This window comes from Mastomys coucha, unplaced genomic scaffold (genome assembly GCF_008632895.1).
Source record: "Mastomys coucha isolate ucsf_1 unplaced genomic scaffold, UCSF_Mcou_1 pScaffold15, whole genome shotgun sequence".
NCBI classification, from domain to species: Eukaryota; Metazoa; Chordata; class Mammalia; order Rodentia; family Muridae; genus Mastomys; species Mastomys coucha.
The window spans coordinates 100,731,160-100,751,258 of record NW_022196897.1 but is presented as its reverse complement, the minus strand read 5'-3'; the positions used below and the strand labels follow the sequence as shown (position 1 = coordinate 100,751,258).

The 20,099-nt window shown below is 38.2% G+C and overlaps 1 protein-coding gene and 1 long non-coding RNA gene across 3 annotated transcripts in view; one reads left to right on the top strand and one right to left on the bottom strand.

The window, feature by feature from the left end:
• LOC116090671 overlaps positions 1-4,921 on the top strand; it is a 131,772-nt gene extending 126,851 nt beyond the window's left edge. The window contains exon 4 of the long non-coding RNA XR_004118775.1: positions 4,700-4,921. This is a non-coding gene — a long non-coding RNA (uncharacterized LOC116090671). The remainder of the gene's footprint in view (positions 1-4,699) is intronic.
• The window catches only part of CUNH15orf41 (chromosome unknown C15orf41 homolog), a 196,482-nt gene that overhangs the window by 171,801 nt on the left and 4,582 nt on the right, over positions 1-20,099 (bottom strand). The gene's annotated exons all lie outside the window — the stretch shown is intronic.

Sequence of the window (20,099 nt, the reverse complement as noted above, 5' to 3'; positions counted from 1 at the left end):
AAAAGATTAGATTCAACTAATGAAACAGCATTACTGATTTATCTAAATTATGGTAAGACTTACTAACAGTCTCATATGGAGGAAATTTTTTCTAATTTATGTTTGTAGCTCAGAGCTATATAATTTTCTAATCTATTATTCCTAATATATTCTACACATTCCATAAATTGACAATGGTGGTAACTTTACTGCTATATGGCAAAATAACAATGTAAATATTTAAAGGATATAGTTTTAAATGGAGATATATTCAGAAAAGAGAAATTAATTTTAAAAACCCAACGTGTACAAACCATAAATTCCATTTTTCCTTTACTCCTTTCTGTCTCTCCTTTCTGTCTCTGTTAATGACAGACCACCAAGGACTGGGCTCAGAATTCCCCATTCTCTTTGAGCAGTGTGAATCACTAATACTTGCCACAGCATCAAAATAACTCTTTGGCAGTACATCTGGCTACATGAATGCCGAGATATACTGTAAAGCTTTCCTAAATGAATGGTTATCTTTAGTATTTAATAAATCTCCCAGGCAAAGCCTCTTACTATCACTACAGTATATAATAAACCATCAGACGCCTCATCCACATTTCAAGTTTCTTCAAATATATTTAAATTTATAACATAGTCTTAGACCCATTTTTTTCTCAGTAGAGTTAACTTCACTTGTGTTAATTAGTCTATCTTCTTCTGTGTATTAAATTATATGTAGGAATATATTTCAAAGATCAACTGAAGTGACAATATAAAGGTTAAATTAGTGAGACCTACAAAATCAGCATCTCAACTAGAGAAAAAGCTAGCAAGGGGATTGGTGAGATTATTATCATCACTCTCCAAAACACATTTACTTTTAAAAATATGTTTTTTAATTATGAAATCGCCATTATTTTTTTAGGTTTGCTGTTGGGGCTATATAGTAATCAAATTTAGAAAACTATAAATTATATTTAAATTTATTATTTACAAGCAATTAATTATAAAAAACAGCCAGGTGGCTTTCATTACATAAATTACTGCTAATGACAGAGACCTCATGCTGCTGCTGTATTTAGCATTTGCATGTGTCAAGTGCAGAACTACCCTCTTTAGGGTGGAACTGGAGCACAAAGGCAAGACACCCAAGTTCAGATTACACCCCAGCTAATTGTCTCCTTCCCAGAAAGTCTGAAGGTTTCATCATTTGCTACAGGGAACTTACACTGCAATAACATTTTGGTGTAAAAGCTTTACAACCAGATACAGAATTGCCGAGCATTAAATAGTGTTTAGCTGTACTTACATATCTACTTAAAGTTCTGTCTCTATGGTTTAAATATTACCAAGAGCATGTTTCATCAATTTGCATCCAGAACAGTATGGGATGGCTAATGTCTCACAAATGTGCGGCTGTTGTTTTGTTGAGGGGTGGTCAGCAAGGGAGGGTTACTCATATGAAAATTTTATTTTCTATTTTTTAGCTGTCATGTGTACACACACACACACACACACACACACACACACAATGTTCTGAGAATGGGATTAAGGATGTTTCTTCTCCCCTGCCCCCACAACAACTGTGCTAAGGAAGAAACCGTCTCTCCAGGGGTCTGTCTCCCCTGTCATTTTGCAGCTCTTCCAGTCTATGATAGACATGGGTCTCTTCTGAACAGAGGTAAACCAACCACAAGTTTAGTGATATAACACAAGTAACTTCACACTGTTCTTAAATAAATGCAACTCTTCTCTTCGGCAAATGTAAAGTGCATATAAAGATAAGAAAGAATTTAAAATACTCAATGGGTGAGTGTCAACTGATTGTAAGCTCTATGTGAAACCCAGCCCATCAACCAGAACCACAAGGAAAAGGAGAATGCTTTATGAGAATGCTTCTTAAACTGCAGGATGCAATTCCTGAATTACTAACATCTTCCTTTTCTATACAAAGAAGTTTCAGCAGTTTAATGGAAATTCTGCTGAATTTCTTCTCTAATATTCAAGGCATAGCTGGCTTAGAAATATTCATGTCATCTTCCCTTCCTTCCTTCCTTCCTTCCTTCCTTCCTTTTTTCCTTCCTTCCTTCCTTCCTTCCTCCTCAGGGTCTGCTATTCACCCACAGAGAAAAAAATGAGGGAGTAAGTGGGAGGGGCTGTGTCTCCAGGACTGCCAGATCATCTTTGCTGGAAGAGCACAAGGATGTAAAGTAAGGGTTAATAAGTAAGGAAGAGAGAGTAGGCTTATTAATAAATACAGGATAACTTCTCATCTCCATTTTCAAAGTACTAAACTTTGTCACCCCTGAAAATACACAAAAGACTGTACCATGAGCATTTGGCCATTATTAGAATCTTGTTTCTAGAAGAAAATAACACTCATTCAAAGACTTTTTAAAAAACAGATCATCTCTTTACACAGAACACAGAAGATAAAACTTCCATTATCTGAGGGCTTCCGCAGAGATAGGCAGAGCCACTCAGGAGCTAAGAGTTTGTTGGGAGCTAGGGCCCGCCTCTTACTGGACCACTCAGCCTGCCACTGGAGTGCTTGCTGTGATTCACTCCCTCTGAGTGTACATGGGTAAAAACTACAGCAGCTCAAAGTCAGTCTGCCTCAAATTAATATGCAGCAGTTTTCAACACCAAAACAAAGTTACTCATGTCTTTCTAATCTCAACTAGGAAAAACAGTTTCATCACTACAAACCGAACACCCTAGAGCTGCATGTTGAAGAGAACCTGAGTTATTCGGTGAATGGTGCAAGTTAACAATGCAGGGACACTCTGAGCACTCAAACTCAAAGGCTTGCTGCCTGTGCACCCTGCTGTCTGGTTTATGATACTGGAAGGAGTATAACATGGAGTTAGTTCACCGGCAGCACATGCCAAGCAGGACACAAGGACTTCACTTAGATGGCTGGGACTGCCAGAGAAGGCCAAAACCAAGTGCCTAAAAGAGATGGTTAAGATGACGAGGAAGCTAGAACCTTTCTTCTGCTTGGGAAACTGCCATATTTGGGTCATACCAGCAGACGGTCACCAGAAAACACAGTGTGTGATTTTTATGGATACATGTCTTATGGATGCTCAGCTGTGAATCATTTGAAGGAAAGCTCAGAAGCTAAATAACAGAAGGCAAGATCATTCTAGAAGCTCCCGGTTTGCAGAGATATCCATGCCATAGATCCCAGATGTGCTGCTTTGGTCAGGATCTGTGGGTATGAATGCACTTGTCTCTTCAGAATCATGTAAGCTACCTGCCTAGGATCATCATATGAACATGCCAAAGAGAGAAAAGGCCAAATCTCTAATCATAAATCTATGTGGATTCCTGCTAAAAAGTTGTACATAAAGATCCCCACCTTTTAACTTACCCACCTCAGGGGCAGGGTGCCTGCTGTCAGGGCATAATGCAATCCCAATTAGTGATGTCAGTCACATTCTAAAGAGAAACTACCCTTCCCACCTCCAAACATCACCATTGCACAGTCTGGTGCTTTAAGTAAATGCTGCAAAAGCTTTGCTGATTCTCCATCCAAACAGCACAAAAATAACAAGATAAAATGACTTCAGACCACATGAAGGAAATCTGTCTACTGCCCCTTACAGAATAAAAATCGAAATTGGAGCTAACCACCGAAATGTAGGGGTGAGGAGACAATGAGCTGAAAAACTCTACCTACAAATGGTAAGGGATCAGAGTTTCTTCAGGTCAGTTTCTTTCATATAGTTTTGTATCAGAGTTTTATAAACTTCTGAAAACTGTATGTAGATGACAACCACAGGCATCAGTACCAGTTTGGTGGCTGCAAATGGTAGACAGTGAAGAATAACTTGGACAAGTGGCTTTTTTTTCTTTTAGTATCACCTTTAAGCCAAAGTAGTTAATTGCAAAACAAATTTAACTAAACCAAACCATAAACAAAAATTGAACTGAAAAGCTCTGTTCTGCTCATTTATAATGTGTTACCTGGAAAAAAACCCAGAAGGTCTCTCTAGCCACCTAATCACCATATCAATGACACATGCCACAAGAGAGAAGCGCTAGTTTATTTGATTGATCATGGTAGATAAACTCCAAATAACAGAGAAATTAACAAATGCTTGACATTTGCTCAACATCCATTATTCTGACACTGCTTTCAGAATTTCAAAGCCTGGGAGTATGCTTAATCAACATTCATATTCCCTTGTGGGCTACAGGCACCATATTGCACCCCGCCTTCATACTGATGAAAACTGCATATTGGCCATTTCCAAAATGTTCTGGGACTCCACACAGGGCCCCTTTCCTCTCTTGTTCCTGCTCTGCAGTTTTCTTTTAAACACTTCCAAGATAAAAGCATCTGCCAGTTTTTCTCTCTAGGGATGTATGCAAAATGAACTTAACAGTTTTAAGGCAGGAGTAACCCTCACATCTAAATTCATTCATGGGACAGAAAGGGCCTATGAGGCCTCTCCAGGGACAAAACCTTGTAGAAATTCTCCCCACACACAACAGTGGGAGCTTTATAAAATCTACGTCCAGACAATTTCCAATTCAAATGCCCAACATAGCATGACCTTTGTCAGATCTCCGAGACCAAGATGCACCCATGATTTTTTATTCTAACCAGCACAGACATTAGACAGGACACTGTGGCTAAGCAGGAGGTTCAATATTTGCATGCTCTTCTATTGTGAAAATGTAACAGTGACAGCAGGGTGTCAAATTCTTTTCCCTCTAGAACTTTAACTCCATAGGAGAGGCATGGCTGACAGATGACTCCCCAACATCTGTGTTATGTACGCAGCACAGCTGAGGAGCCCCGGCTCACTGTCAGAACATCACGAAGATGACCTGCACATTTAAGAAGCTGATGCCTTCTTCTTAGCCCTGCCCTCCCCGCCCCAAATGTAGAAATATCTATAATGCAAATGGTGTGGTTTTAAACAAAATACAAAAATGGCAACGCAGATGAATATAATTTATAGTCATTAAGCTGTTCACGTAGCAGCTCAACATATGTTGTATAAATGTTCTGTACCGAATAATTTATCACATCTGACATAGTGTACATCATATTGTTTTATTTAATGTACTCACTAACATTTCATAGATGGAGCATTGCTTCTGAAAGCGGAGAGAATGTACAGAAAATATTTACTCACCTCCCAAGATTTATTTGGATTAGGCTTAGAGTTACACAACAAAGTACAACTCACAAAATTATAGTGTAAAGGTTTCCACAGCCATTGCTCCACATGCTAAAATATCACACATGAACCTACATCTGTCTGTGGTCTCTTTCATTTTTTCTAAGACCAAGAACACTAGACTAAATCCTAACTGCCTATTGAATATTTTCATATTTTAAAACAGGACTTAAATATCCTGACCCCAGAGTAAGAACTTAAGAAACAATCTCAGGAAACACTACTAAATTTTTTGTATGCTACTACATAGAACTAAAGTGGCCAACAGGAACAAACCCACTTTGAAGTCATCTCAAAAGGGGCCAATAAAACAAATGAGCACTGGTCCATACCTGAAAGTTAGCAAGAATTCACCAAAGGTATGAAGGGACACAATACAATCCTAGGTAATAAATAGAAGAGCTAGAAAATAAAATTAGAGCCAAACACTGCCTTATCCAAGGGAATTCACAGTCCACTGAATAGGATGCAAAAGAAAGGAATGTATAGGTTCTATGTGGACAGGTAAACACGACTATAACTGATAGAGAAAATCTTGCTGGGCAGTGGTGGCGCATGCCTTTAATCCCAGCACTTGGGAGGCAGAGACAGGTGGATTTCTGAGTTTGAGGCCAACCTGGCCTACAGACTGAGTTCCAGGACAGCCAGGGATAAACAGAGAAACCCTGTCTCGAAAAACTAAAAAAAAAAAGAAAAAAAAGAGTGGATCTATTGTAATATACAAAGACAATAAAGGGGGGTGGGAGGAGGGAGAGACAAAATAGGAAGCCAGAAAAGGAAAGGAAAGGGGAGGGGAGGGGAGAGAGAAAAGAGAGGAGGGGAGGAGACCAGAAGACAGGAGTGGGGAGGGAAGGGGAGGAGAGGAGAGGAGAGGAGAGCTCTGGGAGACAAGAAGGAAGGAGGCAGAATGAACATACCCAAGGAAGAAAAGAAATGAGAAATGAAGATGTCATTTTAAGCTTTTGATAGGAGGACAAGTCTTTCAGGTAAAGGACAGAGAACAGAGGATGTAGTAGGTACTTCAACCCCAGCACTCAGGAGGCTGAGGAGAAGGATCATAAGTTCAAGGCAAACCCAGTGTACAAAGAAAAACTGTCTACAAAAGTCAAACATGAAATTAAAAAACCATACTGTTTTAAAGAGAAAAAAGGATGGGAAAGTTAGTAAGGCTTTTCAGAAAATCATGAATGCTTCTTGGCTTTTTAAAAAAAAAAAATTCTTTAATCTATTTCTTGTCTTTAATAAATTTTGAGCAAGCTCCTAAAAAGATTATACAATCATCTTCAACGGGAATGAATACTGGGGAGAAATGCAGTGGAAATCAGATAAACACGAGAAGAAAGTACCTTTCATAGGAATTGGGTTTTGCTACCATTTATGAGTGAAAAATGCCAACTCTTCCAAGGTATGCATAAACATAGCCTTGCTACAGTAATACAGCTAACATCTAGGAATTCCGGTGGTTTCAAGACAGATACTGCAGTTCAGAAGCAGCTTTCAAGATCTCCACCTCTGACCAATGACAGGAGAGCTAACAGTCAATGAGAAACTTCCATGTGGAGGGGAAAACCAGGGAGCCATATAATACCACTCAGCAAGTCGGGTGGCAGAATGCCTTCCGATGAATTACAGGGCACTGTAAAAATACACAAGGGGCTGTCACACCAGATCTTCAGAAGAGAAAGATAAAGCTACAAAGTCAAACAGAGTTCAACACAGAAACCATCAAGTTTCCACTTCTAGGCTATAAGTGGGAAAAGACCCCAGTCTAAGGTGTGACAACAATGGCACCTGCAGAACACTGAGCTAAGAGCAGAGTTAACCCTTGCGGTCTGGGGTCAGAGCAAAACACTTGGCCCACATGCATGGCTGGGTATGAAGGTGAGCTCATGCATCCACAGGCTTGAGTTGGGACAAAGGCAGAGAGGCTGTGCATTAAGGCTCACAGTAAAAGTTCCCAGAGAGCACTGAAGGAAAGGGTTTTGAGTGCTGCATGCTCTTGCTGGGTCCCCTATCATCACCATCACTCTAGCATTTTATTTCTAGACAAGAAATATATTTTGCCTTTCTGAGATTATTTTCTGGTCACAAGCCAACCATTGTGAACCTTGCAGTGGATCGCTGAATGGAGCACTTTAAAGGGATAAACAATTATAAAAATAACTTTGTCACAAGCACATACATTTTACTTTATTTAGTGATGTAATAAGCTTAGGGGCATATATCAGGTCCAAAACGGCCTTGGTCATTAATTTAAGCAATAAATCACAGGTCTTGCCAACAATGACGGCAAACAGATGCTAACAAGGAAATGTATTATTTAATATTGCCATGTGTTATAAAAATGTAAGTGTGTTTAAGACATGTCTTAAATTTTTATAATAATATGCATTTAATACATTACTGTTTTGACACATGCAGGAGTCAGATTTATAGATCCCATTCCTTAGCTGCTGCTTCTGTGAACACCAGAGCATATTCTCCTGTGTTTTTTCTAAGAGGGGAAACCTTTAAAGTGCCCACTTGCAACAATATCTAATTGGTTGTCTTGCTGTTTTGTAGTAAATAATGTCAGCAATTGAAACTCATTAGATACTGGGTCCATACTTCACATAATCAAAAAAAACCATTAAAATTATAATTTTAAAGAGACATTACAGTCTAAGAAAGTAGAACGCTATGTTTTTATTCATTTTGTACTGTACTATGTGATAGCAAACAAAAAAATAGTGATTAACAAGTTAGTAAGTAATGTTCAATATTCCATCTCTCGGAAGGAACAAACTAAAAGAAACCTTATTTTTATATCTTTAGGTAACAACCCAATGGCCCATACAATATGTCTCAAAACACAATATAACCAAAAAGTGAATTTCCCTACCCACAGATTTGACAACCCAAGCCACATCATGGCATGGCCTTTGTACCGTTTCCTTCCAACGCCATAGGTTTACATTACATCCCTTTGCTAACAAGTTGAACCTTTCCACACAAAGAGCTTCTAAGGAGAGTTGAGGCTAAGAAATTAACCCAAATCTGCAGTTTGTTTGCTTGCTTCTTCTCTCTTTCTTTCCTTCTTTCTTTCTAAAGAGAGCTTTTATACAAACAAGATGTGCATTCTGATAAAACCAATTTTTTTGTATATGTACATATTATTTTATCTGCACTCCTTTTGAATCTAGCATGATCTTCCCCCTTTTGTGTGCAGAGAAGAGTCCAGGCTTTCGAACACTCGAGGAAGCAGTGCTTAGAGTATGGAAACTAAATTTTCTTCATTAAATCTACTCAAGCAGATATTAAAAATGCATTTAATATACTGGCGATGGTCGGTGGGCACCGCTGACTGTGACAGGCCGGTTACTGATGATGTGCCGTCAGATGGCCTTCCCAGCAGGAGCTTGGGTCTCAGGCTGCTGAAGGACAGCAATATCTTCCCCTGTGTGTAAGCTCTATTCATCTCCCAAGTATTTACTAAATCACAGGCCTCTGCACACACAGCCCACATTTCGGCGTATGCTAACAAATGATGGATGGCCTCGTCAATGCGTTATGTCCTGAAAGCATGGTTTCCTGCCATCCTGATCATCAAACCCAGCCCTTCAGAGCTGATCAGTCCTGGGGAATAGATTTTGCAGGCTCGATTAAAACAGGAGAAGTTCTTTCCATGTGAGCCTCTGACACTCTTTTCAACTATTTGTTGTTCCAACCAATTATTCGAGCAGAATATTCAGTAGGGGTTCAGATACTGTAACACCACAGCCTTTTCCTAATATCTGATTGGCTATCATTTTATTTATGACAAAGCAGACAAGGTTTCTGGTAGTAAAGGGTTTAACACTGAAATTTACGTTTGAAAACAATCTCCCTTCTAGGTACAGCACACAAAAACCATAAAAATATTTTCTACTATCGCTTCGTCTCATATCATATTATAATGCACGTGGATTAGCCAACATATTTCAAAGGAAATTCTGGAAGTGGGGGTAGATAAGAACAACCTCTAAACCATAATAGCCTTTTAAAACAATAGCTCATACGAGTCCTCTTAATTACAATCTATACAAAGGCATGTACCACTTAAAATTCTTCTGACAGTTCTAAAGTTTGGTGACAGAGGTTCAACTTGTCAAAGGAAAAAAAAAAACTCTTAAAAGAGCATATATTTTCAGTTCAAACCTTATATATGTCAGCTATCTGTCCTGTGAGCCATAGAACATTTTTATTTTTAGCTAGCTAGCTAGCTTATCTGTGAGAGACAATATCACACTCAAACCTTTCACTTAGAAATAATCTATGCAAAACCAAAAGAACTTAATACAATTAAACAGAGAGCAGAGTTCTGAAGAACCCGGATGCTGATTAAAAGCCAAACGGTGTGCTATAAATAAGCTTCTAGATATGCTTTTAATTTCTTTTTAAGTTTTAGGAAGAAAATAACAGTGTGAGGGTCCCACTTAGCCCACAGCTAGGTGGGCTGAAAAGTTGCTCCCTGAAGTGGGAGCCCTACCATGCCCTGCCATTCACCTCAACCTTAACCTTGAGATTAAGTTCACTTTTATTGTGCACAAAGGTCACCCATATTAGGTCAAAATTCAAAGTCCCTTGTCAGAAAAGGCTGATATATTCCAACCTCTCCCCCTCTATGCATCAAATTTTTCATGCTAAAGTCATACTGAGCAGACAGTTTATTCAGCAATTTATTGTGCCACTGTAATACAGTACAGAATACAATTGTCTAAAAAGCTATCACATGAATAAAATATTTTCCATGACAATGTGCCAAAACTACACTCCCTATACACCTCCACCAGATGAAATAAAGCTACCCAATGTCTTAACACTTCAGAAGAGACAGGTGGCAAATAAGAGTCCCTAGACATAGAATCTGGAGCATAATTATGGCTTACTTCTGTAGACTTGGGCTGCAGGCAACATTTTGTCAATGTCATTCAAGTTTTTAAATATTGTTTTTGTAAAGGGACAAAGATCGTTAAAGCAATTTTAACACTTTTATTTGAACCAGTTGAAATGAAGTAGATCTAACTCCAAGAGTTTACAGTGTAGTGGGCTCCCTGTGATGGTAACAGAAAAGAAAGAGGGGTGAGGTCTTGCCCAAGTCATTATCACTCAATTGGAAAGTACAGAAATTAAAGGCTATCTCAAAAGGCAGCATTCTAGAAAACAACATATTAATGAAAGTAAAGACTTAAGGAGTAAAAATTGTTGTAATAATTTATAGACTTTATGCAACTCTGTATTTTCCATTAGTTTTCACATAGTATGGTACTAGTATGACAAACAGCTTTAAGCTCACTTAGAAACATCTTCAAAGCTGACTAACGCCCGTATTAAACACTTGAGTCAAAGTCCACATTCATGTGATGATCAAACCCACTACATCCTGGAAACGTACACCTAAACACAGTTTTTGGATTACAGCTGCCTCCTGATAAGCAAAACTCAGAATCCAAACTGGTATTCAATCAAATACACCATTAACACAACAAATCACCTTCCTATCAAATTGAGAAGTGCTTCCTAGGCTCCCAAACTGTGGGTTGTGACCACTTGGAGGTTTGCAGATATCCTGCACATCAGATATTTACATTATAATTTATAACAGTAGTAAAATTTGCGGTTATAAAGTAGCAACAAAACAATTTTATGGTGGGGGTTAGCCCAACCAGAGGAACTGTATTAAAGGGTCACAGCATTGGGAAGGCTGAGAACCTCTGCACTAAAGAAAATGATCATAATGTTAAAAGCTGGGGATTTTAAGGTATTTTTCTCACATAATTATTTTCTTGATGCCTTAAGTACTGTTTATATAACATTACTGTTTGGGGGGAGAAAAGCAACAGAATATGACATTAAGATTTCACCACAATTTACAAAAAGGAGGAGGAGGAGGAAGAAGAGGAAGAGGAAGAGAAGGAGGAGGAGGAGGAGGAGGAAGAATGAACTAAGATTTGATGTTGGGCAAAATCTTTTTACTTCTAATTTTCTAAGTCTAATTACTACCAGTCTAAAAAACCACTGCAAGAAACATTCTTGAATAAACAACAGTAACAATAACAAGATCTGTGATAGCTAGGGTATCAAGATTTTTGCTTTCTATGTTACATATTCTCATTTGAATTGGTAATGATTTCATTTCATAAATAAAGGTATTTCATCAAGGGAGGTAGGAATTACCTGGCAAGGAATTCAAGAACTCAGATCTGTATGTTTATTTTCAGGAATAAAGCTCTTCAAACCAATGTATTTAAATCTTTAAAATAAAAAATTCTCATAGCCTCGTTGGGTATGTGGTACTATGGTTTGGGCCCATAATTTATAAAATTATATATAATTAACAAGCAGGCAAAGTTAAGTAAACCAACCAAGGTCTAGGCCAGGCTACAAATCTCCAAACTCAACAGCATACCCAGCAGGCACTCTGGTGGGCCCACCAGCAATGGATTCCATTTGTCACTCTACAATGTACAATCTTGCCCTGTAGACTTAAAAAAATACACAATTTTTTCAGGTACCGCTCGTGTGGTGTACCTATGCATGTGTATGTGTATGTGTATGTGTATGTGTATGTGTTTGTGTGTCAAGGCCAAAAGTTGGCACTGGTAAAGTCTTCCTGAATGGCAATTGACCTTATTCATTGAGGCAGGGTCTTCTAATTAGGCTATATCTAACCTAATGAACCAGCTTACTGGGGTCAGCTGCATCCACAGTCTGAATAGTGGAATTATAGATGGGCCACCATACCAAGCCAGCATTTACATGGATTCTAGGGGACCTGGACTCTAGTATTTACACTTGCATAGCAAGCACATTCTCCACTATGCTACCCATCTCCTCAGCCCATGTCTTCTCTAATGACTGATAATTATGATGTACAAAAAGAAGAAACATAACACTAAGTCTCTAGGAAACTGCACTAAATTAATTTGTAATCAATTAAGAATTTTCCATTGTCTTTCACTAAAATTGCTAAGCAGGATATTCACTTCTTATGTTGGAATAACTAGTAATTAAAAGGGTAACTACTGAGCTTAAAGTTTCTCTAGAAATAACTTCTGACATGATAAGCCCTCGAGTATAACACTGGTAGAACAATTCCAAATCCTGCTAAAAGGAACTATAACATCTTTATATTTACCTAATCTATTCTGAAGGGATTAATTACCAATTATCCTAAGTAAGAAATCTGTAATATGGCTTAATGAAGAAGACAAGGAGGAAATGTTCCTAACATCGGGTCAATCAAATGTCCATTGTCATACATATTACAATACCTGCTGGTCCTGGGTACTGTGAAGATGCAATATTGGAAATTTATACACCACAATTAAAGAGGAAACAGCCTAATACAACAAGACTGGCTGGGCAGTGGTGGCGCACACCTTTAATCCCAACACTTGGGAGGCAGAGGCAGGCGGATTTCTGAGTTCGAGGCAAGCCTGGTCTACAGAGTAAGTGTCAGGACAGCCAGGGCTACACAGAGAAACCCTGTCTCAAAAAACCAAAAAAAACTAAACAAAAAAAAAAAAAAAAAAAAAAAAAAAAAAAAAAAAAAAAAAAAAAAAAAAAAAAAAAAAAAAAAAGAATGAATGAAGGGCAGATAGAAGAACTCTGAGCACCTTTCCTGAAACAAGTCAATGAGAACAAATCAGGTTAAGAAACATCTATAAAAATCATGTTATAGTGCTATAACGTGTAATGCAAAAAGCTTTAATCTGTGGCATTTGGAGTTAAACAAACTGCCTTTGGGGATATTCAAGATTGGGGCCAAGAGGGAGCCCAGGCTTACAGAATTTTCCTGTGATAGGAGCACCCACACCACAGACTGCTAGCTAGCAGTGTGATGGACGGGCCGTAGGATCTGGAGAAGATACTCAAAATCAACTCTCAGGAGCCAAGAAGAGACAGTTCCAGCCCTCACTGGCCACCAGCCAAACTCAGCCCACAGACTTACTCTGTTTGGCCAGGAAAATGTTGGCCCACATGGTGTTTTAAAAATTCAAGCAAACTGAAAACATTAAACACTCAGGATTTTTTTTTCCTTTAAAAAAAGGGTTGGGAGGTGGGGGGAGTAAGATCTATACTGGATGCCTAAGGAGGATCCCTGGCAGCAGTTAGGACCACAGCCCTGCAGTGCAAAGCAGCAGCTGCCCTGTCAGTGCACAAAATCCTGCTTTTACTTTGCCACAATCCAAGGCAGGCCAGCCGCATTCACTCTCCTGCCACTGGACCCTGCCGGGCACTGGTGCTGTGGGAGTCAGTTCTCCAAATGAAGAGCGAGCATGGAGAGTTCTGCCTGCAGAAGCAAACAGAGAAAGCAAGGAAAACAACTTCTCTACAAGTTTCTGCATTTCTGCATTTAGCATTAATGAACTGGTCCAGTTCTAAACGCTACCTGAACCCAACACTAGTTCACTCTAGGCCACGAAATCCAAAATAACAGCAGCAGTAGTGCTGTTTATGATCTGCACACAGAGGTAACAAATGTGCCCAACACAGTGCAAATAAAAATTCCAAATGTAAATTTGTGATTAATGGTAGTTTTATCTTTATATGTCCACACATTATTAGTTGGCTGCAGAAAATACAGATCTAGACAACTTTTACCTTCACCTGACAGAAAATAATATCTATGAGCTGTGTGTTCCATGCAGGCTGACACATGCAGGCTGTAAGAGTCTGTGAGATCTTTAAATTTTATACAATGACGCCTGTCTCATAGCCCCGGTCCATTTACCATCTTAGCTAAATGAGGCTTGAAGTGCCAGTTAATACCAAATTTTATAGCTTTGCCTACCAATATTATCAGCAAAAACAAATAGTAGAATAATATACCTTAAAAAAATAGCAGATTGAAGAAATTGTAGACAAAAACAAAAAGAATTGAAAACATTTTTTGCCGGTCTAATTTCTTGTGTGGATGGAAGGAGGCTGATTAAATGTTGCTTTACCTCTGAGATCCTATCTACACTACACGTGAGACATTTACTTACAAGAGTCTTATTCCACTATGAGTCAGAAGTACTATGCTGCAAGCAGCAGGGTCTCAGGGGACTACAGCATGCCAACAAGAACAAATGTCAAACCAAGGTGTTTATCCTCCATCTCTATAGACCTGGTTCCCACTACCTGAGAATGATTACAAATACACACGATGAGCTGTGACTCATAAGCCTGCTGTGTGCGCATCTGAATCTTTCATCCAGCACAGCTGATCTGAGGAAGCAGTGAGTGAACTGGCTGATAAGTGAGCTTAACCAAATACTCTCATCCCGCAGGTCTGGAGGCTCTGGATATCCTACAAGATGCTAACTGAGAACTCGAGGATTTTCAACAGCCTTAAATGATAACCCTTGTAAATGCCCAGGGTCTGCTTTATCGCCCATTTCCTCGAACAGAATAAACATAAGATTAGAGTTAGATTAGCTTACTCTTTCTTGTTCCAAGAGCAAAGCCTAGGTCATAACAATGACACTTTTTAAATAAATAAATAAATAAATAAATAAATAAATAAATAAATGTGAGTAAGTTAAGCAGAAACCAACAGAGGCAATGCACTGGGTATTTTAAGTCTGGGCTTAGACATGACTTCTGCTCCCAGGAAGATCACAGAAAGACTAGGGCTGAGCACTTTGTTGGAGAAAGACAATAGCTCAATATTTGCCTGAACTGAACAATGGCACCAAAAGACATGAATCTACTTTACTTTCTCTCTACATGAATTTCATTGTTTGAAAATATTTACTCTTACGTTCTTAAATTTAGGGTGCTCAGTTGAATGGTCTTAAAACATATTTAGCCGCTGAACTATTACACTTTAAACACTTAAAAGAGTTTCTGAAACATTTCTACTCTTTGTTTGGAAATGAGAATTGTGGAATCCTATTGTTGAACTCCAAAAGGTATCAGGTTACAGTCTGAACAAGACAGTAGGTTGAAAACAAGTATTTTCTGTTTGGGAAGCAACAGTGATCAGAAAGACCACGCCTCCACCAAGTGGCACACTTGAACGTGTGGGACACCATGTTAGAGCCCCTTGACATGATTTGGATTCTGAGGGACTGGTAGCTATGAACCTCGTGAGAACAGAGGAATAGAAAGTGAGGAAACGTGGAGTTGGCATTAGTTTCACAGTGGGATCAGGAGAGGGTGGCTCTGTGATCAACATGCATCCAGCTTTGTTGCTGTGTCCCCACAAACCAGTTCACTCTAGAAGAACCATCTCAAATGCATGGGGAACAGATCATTCTCCTCTGGTGACAAGAACCCCACAGTCTTACATCTAGTAATCTCTTTCCCTATTCTCTTTCAGTTAGGGTTTCATATCAGCCCCAGTGTGCTCTATTAAAACAGCCTAAGGGGTCTTAATTTATCATAAGATTAATTATGGGTCCATAATTTATCATTAAAAAAGAGAAAAAGTTTCCATCAAATGAGTGATATTTTACCTTCAATAACAATTAAAACGACAACTTCAGAAACTAGTGTTCACCCTGCCCTGTAACTTCATGACTTTTATTATGGAGGTTACTTTTCAGACTTAACTGTAACATATTACATATTGTTCTGTCTTTAAAGTAAATTTAACCAATATGGCAAAGGGTATAATAAAAAATAATAGTAAATTCACCCCCACATTTATTGAAAGTTAAATAATAAAATATTATTGCCTCATACTTCCATCAATCTTTTTTCCTAAGGAAATATGTAATTCTCCTTTACCATTCTCATAGAGGTTATTGCTGAGAAAGCTGAGGTATGATGCCTGAACACTGACTTAACATGAATCTAGTATTCTAATAATATAAACATCCTCCCTACAAAACTAACAAGAAAAATAATCAAACGGTGGCTGCATCTCAATGATGCTATCAAACGGTTTTCCTAAATATTCCTTTACCAAGAATCCATGCTTATCTCGCCTCTGCAGTGTTATAAGTACATAAAAGTACAAATATCTCAGGAGAGCTAAAACTTACTTTAGAAAGCAGAGAGGCCATACAGAAGCAAAATGACCTCTCAGAAAAACAGAGACCTAGCCTACAATATCACAACAAAATCAGAATCTGAAATCTTACAGGATAATAATAAAAAAATCACTTTAAAAGACGAGTATATACCAAACAATCATATTCACTTCTCAGCCTAACGTAATCGATAATCACTACAGAAGCATATCTAGATAGTTGCAGAATACATGAATTAATACTACTTTTTAATGTCTTGCCAATTAATTGTAATCCTTTGGCAAAGCCATAAACAACATTTCAGGTTCAATAAAAGCTTTTTTCTCCCTTTATGAGCCATTGTCACCTTTTATTCGGGAAGTCAGGCTCACCACAACATTATCAGAGTGTAAAAAACCAACCACAAATTAAGAACCACCGCTCAACTCAATTTCAAGAAACAAGGCCAACAGAAATACTATTTCAGTTATGTAAACCAAACCTAAAAGCATTAATAATACATTGTAATACTTCACTGAAATTCTTAAAAATTAGTGAATCAAAGCCAAAAAGTTGTTCAGTGTCATAAATCAACTAGGAAACACTGAAATATAAACGGCAAGTTTCTGATATTTGCTGAAATATCAGATAGTCAAGTCTTATTTATTCAGTATCACCTCAACTGGTTCATATAAATTTTCCTATTTTCTGCTAATCTACTTTTTTTCTTTGTCTCAACACAAAATTGTGTACATGTTTGAAAATGATGCCGGAGATTTCACCTACTTTAGACAAATGACATCATCCTAACAGTAATCCCACTCATAGTCCTTATAATATTGTCAGTTCAACACTATACCAAGTGTTTCACCTGCTCTGTGTTAACTAATGCTCACCATAACCTTAATGAACTTAACAGGGAGCACCAAGAAAATAAGATTCAAGAGACGGACTCCACTTGAGTTTGAATCCTACTTCCTCTACTTAGGAGCTCTGAGATTTGTCTCTTCTTACAGTGAGGGAGCATTGACCTACACTAGCACGTGGTTTCCTAAGGACAAATGGTTACAAAAAGCAAGAATGTAAAACAGAGGATGCCCTGTGAGAAGATGTGACAACATAAAACACATCCTATGTGGGCAACAGGGGCTGAACCAAATTAAACCTGGACACTTCCAATAAAAACAAATTAAACAATATTTTGTGCTAGTCTGTAACTAACCAGACTGGACCCCTAAGTCCACCATGGAGCAGTAAATTCAACATATGCAGAAGCATAGCAGAAGCATCCTTCACTCCAGTATTCTAGCTAAAGATAGATGAAGAGCTCAAGGAGATGGCTGACTATATTTTTTAAGAAGAGGGGACCTAGCCAGTTTTTAACTACTAATTTTGAGATTTTACTTGGAGCAGGAATTGAAGCTATTTTTATGGATGAATGGTTGCCCATGTTACTATCTAAGGACAGAAAAATAGTGGGAGATGTTGGGACCAACACAGAAAAACCATTCCTACAACTCTGCAAGGCACAATTAGAAAAACCAGAGCCCAGTGCCTGAGGGTAAAGATTCAGCAAGTACATAGATACTTGTTTAGAATCATGATCTTAAAAGTTTGATATGTAACTCATTTGGATAGCAATTGAATTGAATAATCAATGCATGATTTTAAAAAAGAAAAAGAAACAGGTGCCAGAGCACTTAGTAAAATAATTTCCAACAAATGCATATCTCCTTTAAGAATACTACTTAAGGATCAGTGTGATAGCACTTACTTTTAATTTCAGCACTGACATAGATTTCCGTGAGCTAGTACTGCCAGGCCAGGATTACATAATAAGACCAAATCTCAAAATACATAGATAGATGATTGATGATTGCTAGATGGGTGGATGGGTAGATAGATAGATAGATAGATAGATAGATAGATAGATATAGAACCTGTTTAAAAATCTTCCAACTTCTAAAATTCTATAATTCTATTATGTATAGATATACTATAGGCTACTCAAATTAATTATAACACAACTTGATTTTTTAATCCAAATTGTGTCACAAATGGCATGACCACATAGTGAATTATTGTAGATCAAATGTTCTAAGATAAAGTAGTGGAAAATTCTGCAAATACCAATAAATATCATGGCCTTATTGTAGGGTTGCTTCTCATAAAATTACAATAGTAGAGAATATTGGCCTGATGAATGCTCTGGTAAAACCTGAACCACTATTAGGTAAATATAACTACTGAGTTTTGTGAAAAACCCACTGATGTCCAGTTCCCTGGGAAAACAGTAAAGGTGTGATGAGCAACAAGCAAGATGTTTGTATGTCATATCTCAAAGGCATTCAATAAAAGGAGTAGTAGCAACCTCCCCCTAGAGACACTCAGCAGCCATAACCATACCGAAGTGAATGAAGCTACATCCAACAAGAAGATATGTGACATCACATGCCACTGACTCAATGCTCTAAGTAGGCCATGCCGTTTCTGGGGTTCTATTGCTGAAACTTTCTACCCTAAGTCTATTAGAAGAAAGCAAAAAGCATACAGGGAGAAACTCTTTGGGGAACAACTGATCAGTACTCTCTCCAGACATATCAAAATCATGAAAGACAAATGGGAAATATCACATACTGGAGAACTCGTAGACATGATAGAACTAAATGGCAATGTATGGTGCCAAAACAGGCCAATTGTGTGTGTTGGAGGTGGGAGTGGGAGGGGGGGCGGAGCGTGGTGAGAACTGCGGAGTTCAATAAAGATCTGCAAAGGAACTGATGAAATCATGTTAAAACTAATTTTGAATTCTGACAATAGGTCCAATAGTCATGTAAAATGTTAACATTTACAGGAAAGGGCATAAGGTACTCTTTGGAATACTCCTACAAAATTTCTATAAGTTCAACTTATTTACAAATACATATAATACATGCTATAGAGTATTCGTGCTAGAAAGCATATAACACAATCTTAGGGGGAACAGTTTGAGTGGATTGGAAGTGTCTTCCTAAATTAGAAACCCAGGAAATAAAGTATAAAACCTAGACATTAAATACAGCCCTGACAATATCTTTAGGTACTAGACTCACACAGTAAACCCAATCTGCTAAAGGCAGAAAGATCCCCTACGATTAAACGGCAGAGAAGAAACAATAGAATGAAGGTAGATTTCAAAAGCTTACAAAGCTCTACCTCTTCACATTAAGTGGAGCATTCTTTTTTTTTCTTAAACAATGCTGGCAAATGTACCCAGGGCCTGTGTGTGCTGGGAAGTATTCCTGAGCTATATCCCTTGGGTTAAGGAAAGGATTCTAAGAACAGGTAAAAAGGAGTGCCTAAATTCAATGAGGTGGCTTGAAATGACATTATTTTACAACTTCAGTGAGAACAAAGCCCCAGGAAGCATGGCATAAAAATAAAATTAATTCTAGGGAAAATGTACATGTATGCCTCTAAGCAGATAGCACAAGGAACTGCAACTGGGAATACTATGCATGTAAATCTGGGCATGGCAGCCTTTAGTCCCAGCACTCCAGAGGCTAAGGTAGGCCAACGTGAGTTCAAGGCTACCCTGGTCTACAAAGTGAGTTCAAGGACAGCCAGGGAAATTTTGTATCAACAAACAAACAAACAGAATTTAAAGATGAGCCAGGAGTGGTGCACATAAGCTTTTAATCCTAGCCTGGTCTACAAAGTGAGAGCTTGAGGGATAAAACAAAGGAGCCAGGTGTGGTGGTGCACACCTTTAATCCCTGCACTTGGGAAGCAGATTCTAGGAGTTCAAGGCCAGGCACAGAGTGAATAGGACAGTCAGGGTTATACAGAAAGACTCAAAAATCTAAAACACAAAAACGAAAACAAAGGAAAAAGGAGTATGAATTGAAATTTAAGGGAGTTAAAATCAGAATACTTAAAAGCAAACTAGGAAACATCTACAACAAAAAGACATTAAAAAAAAAAAAAA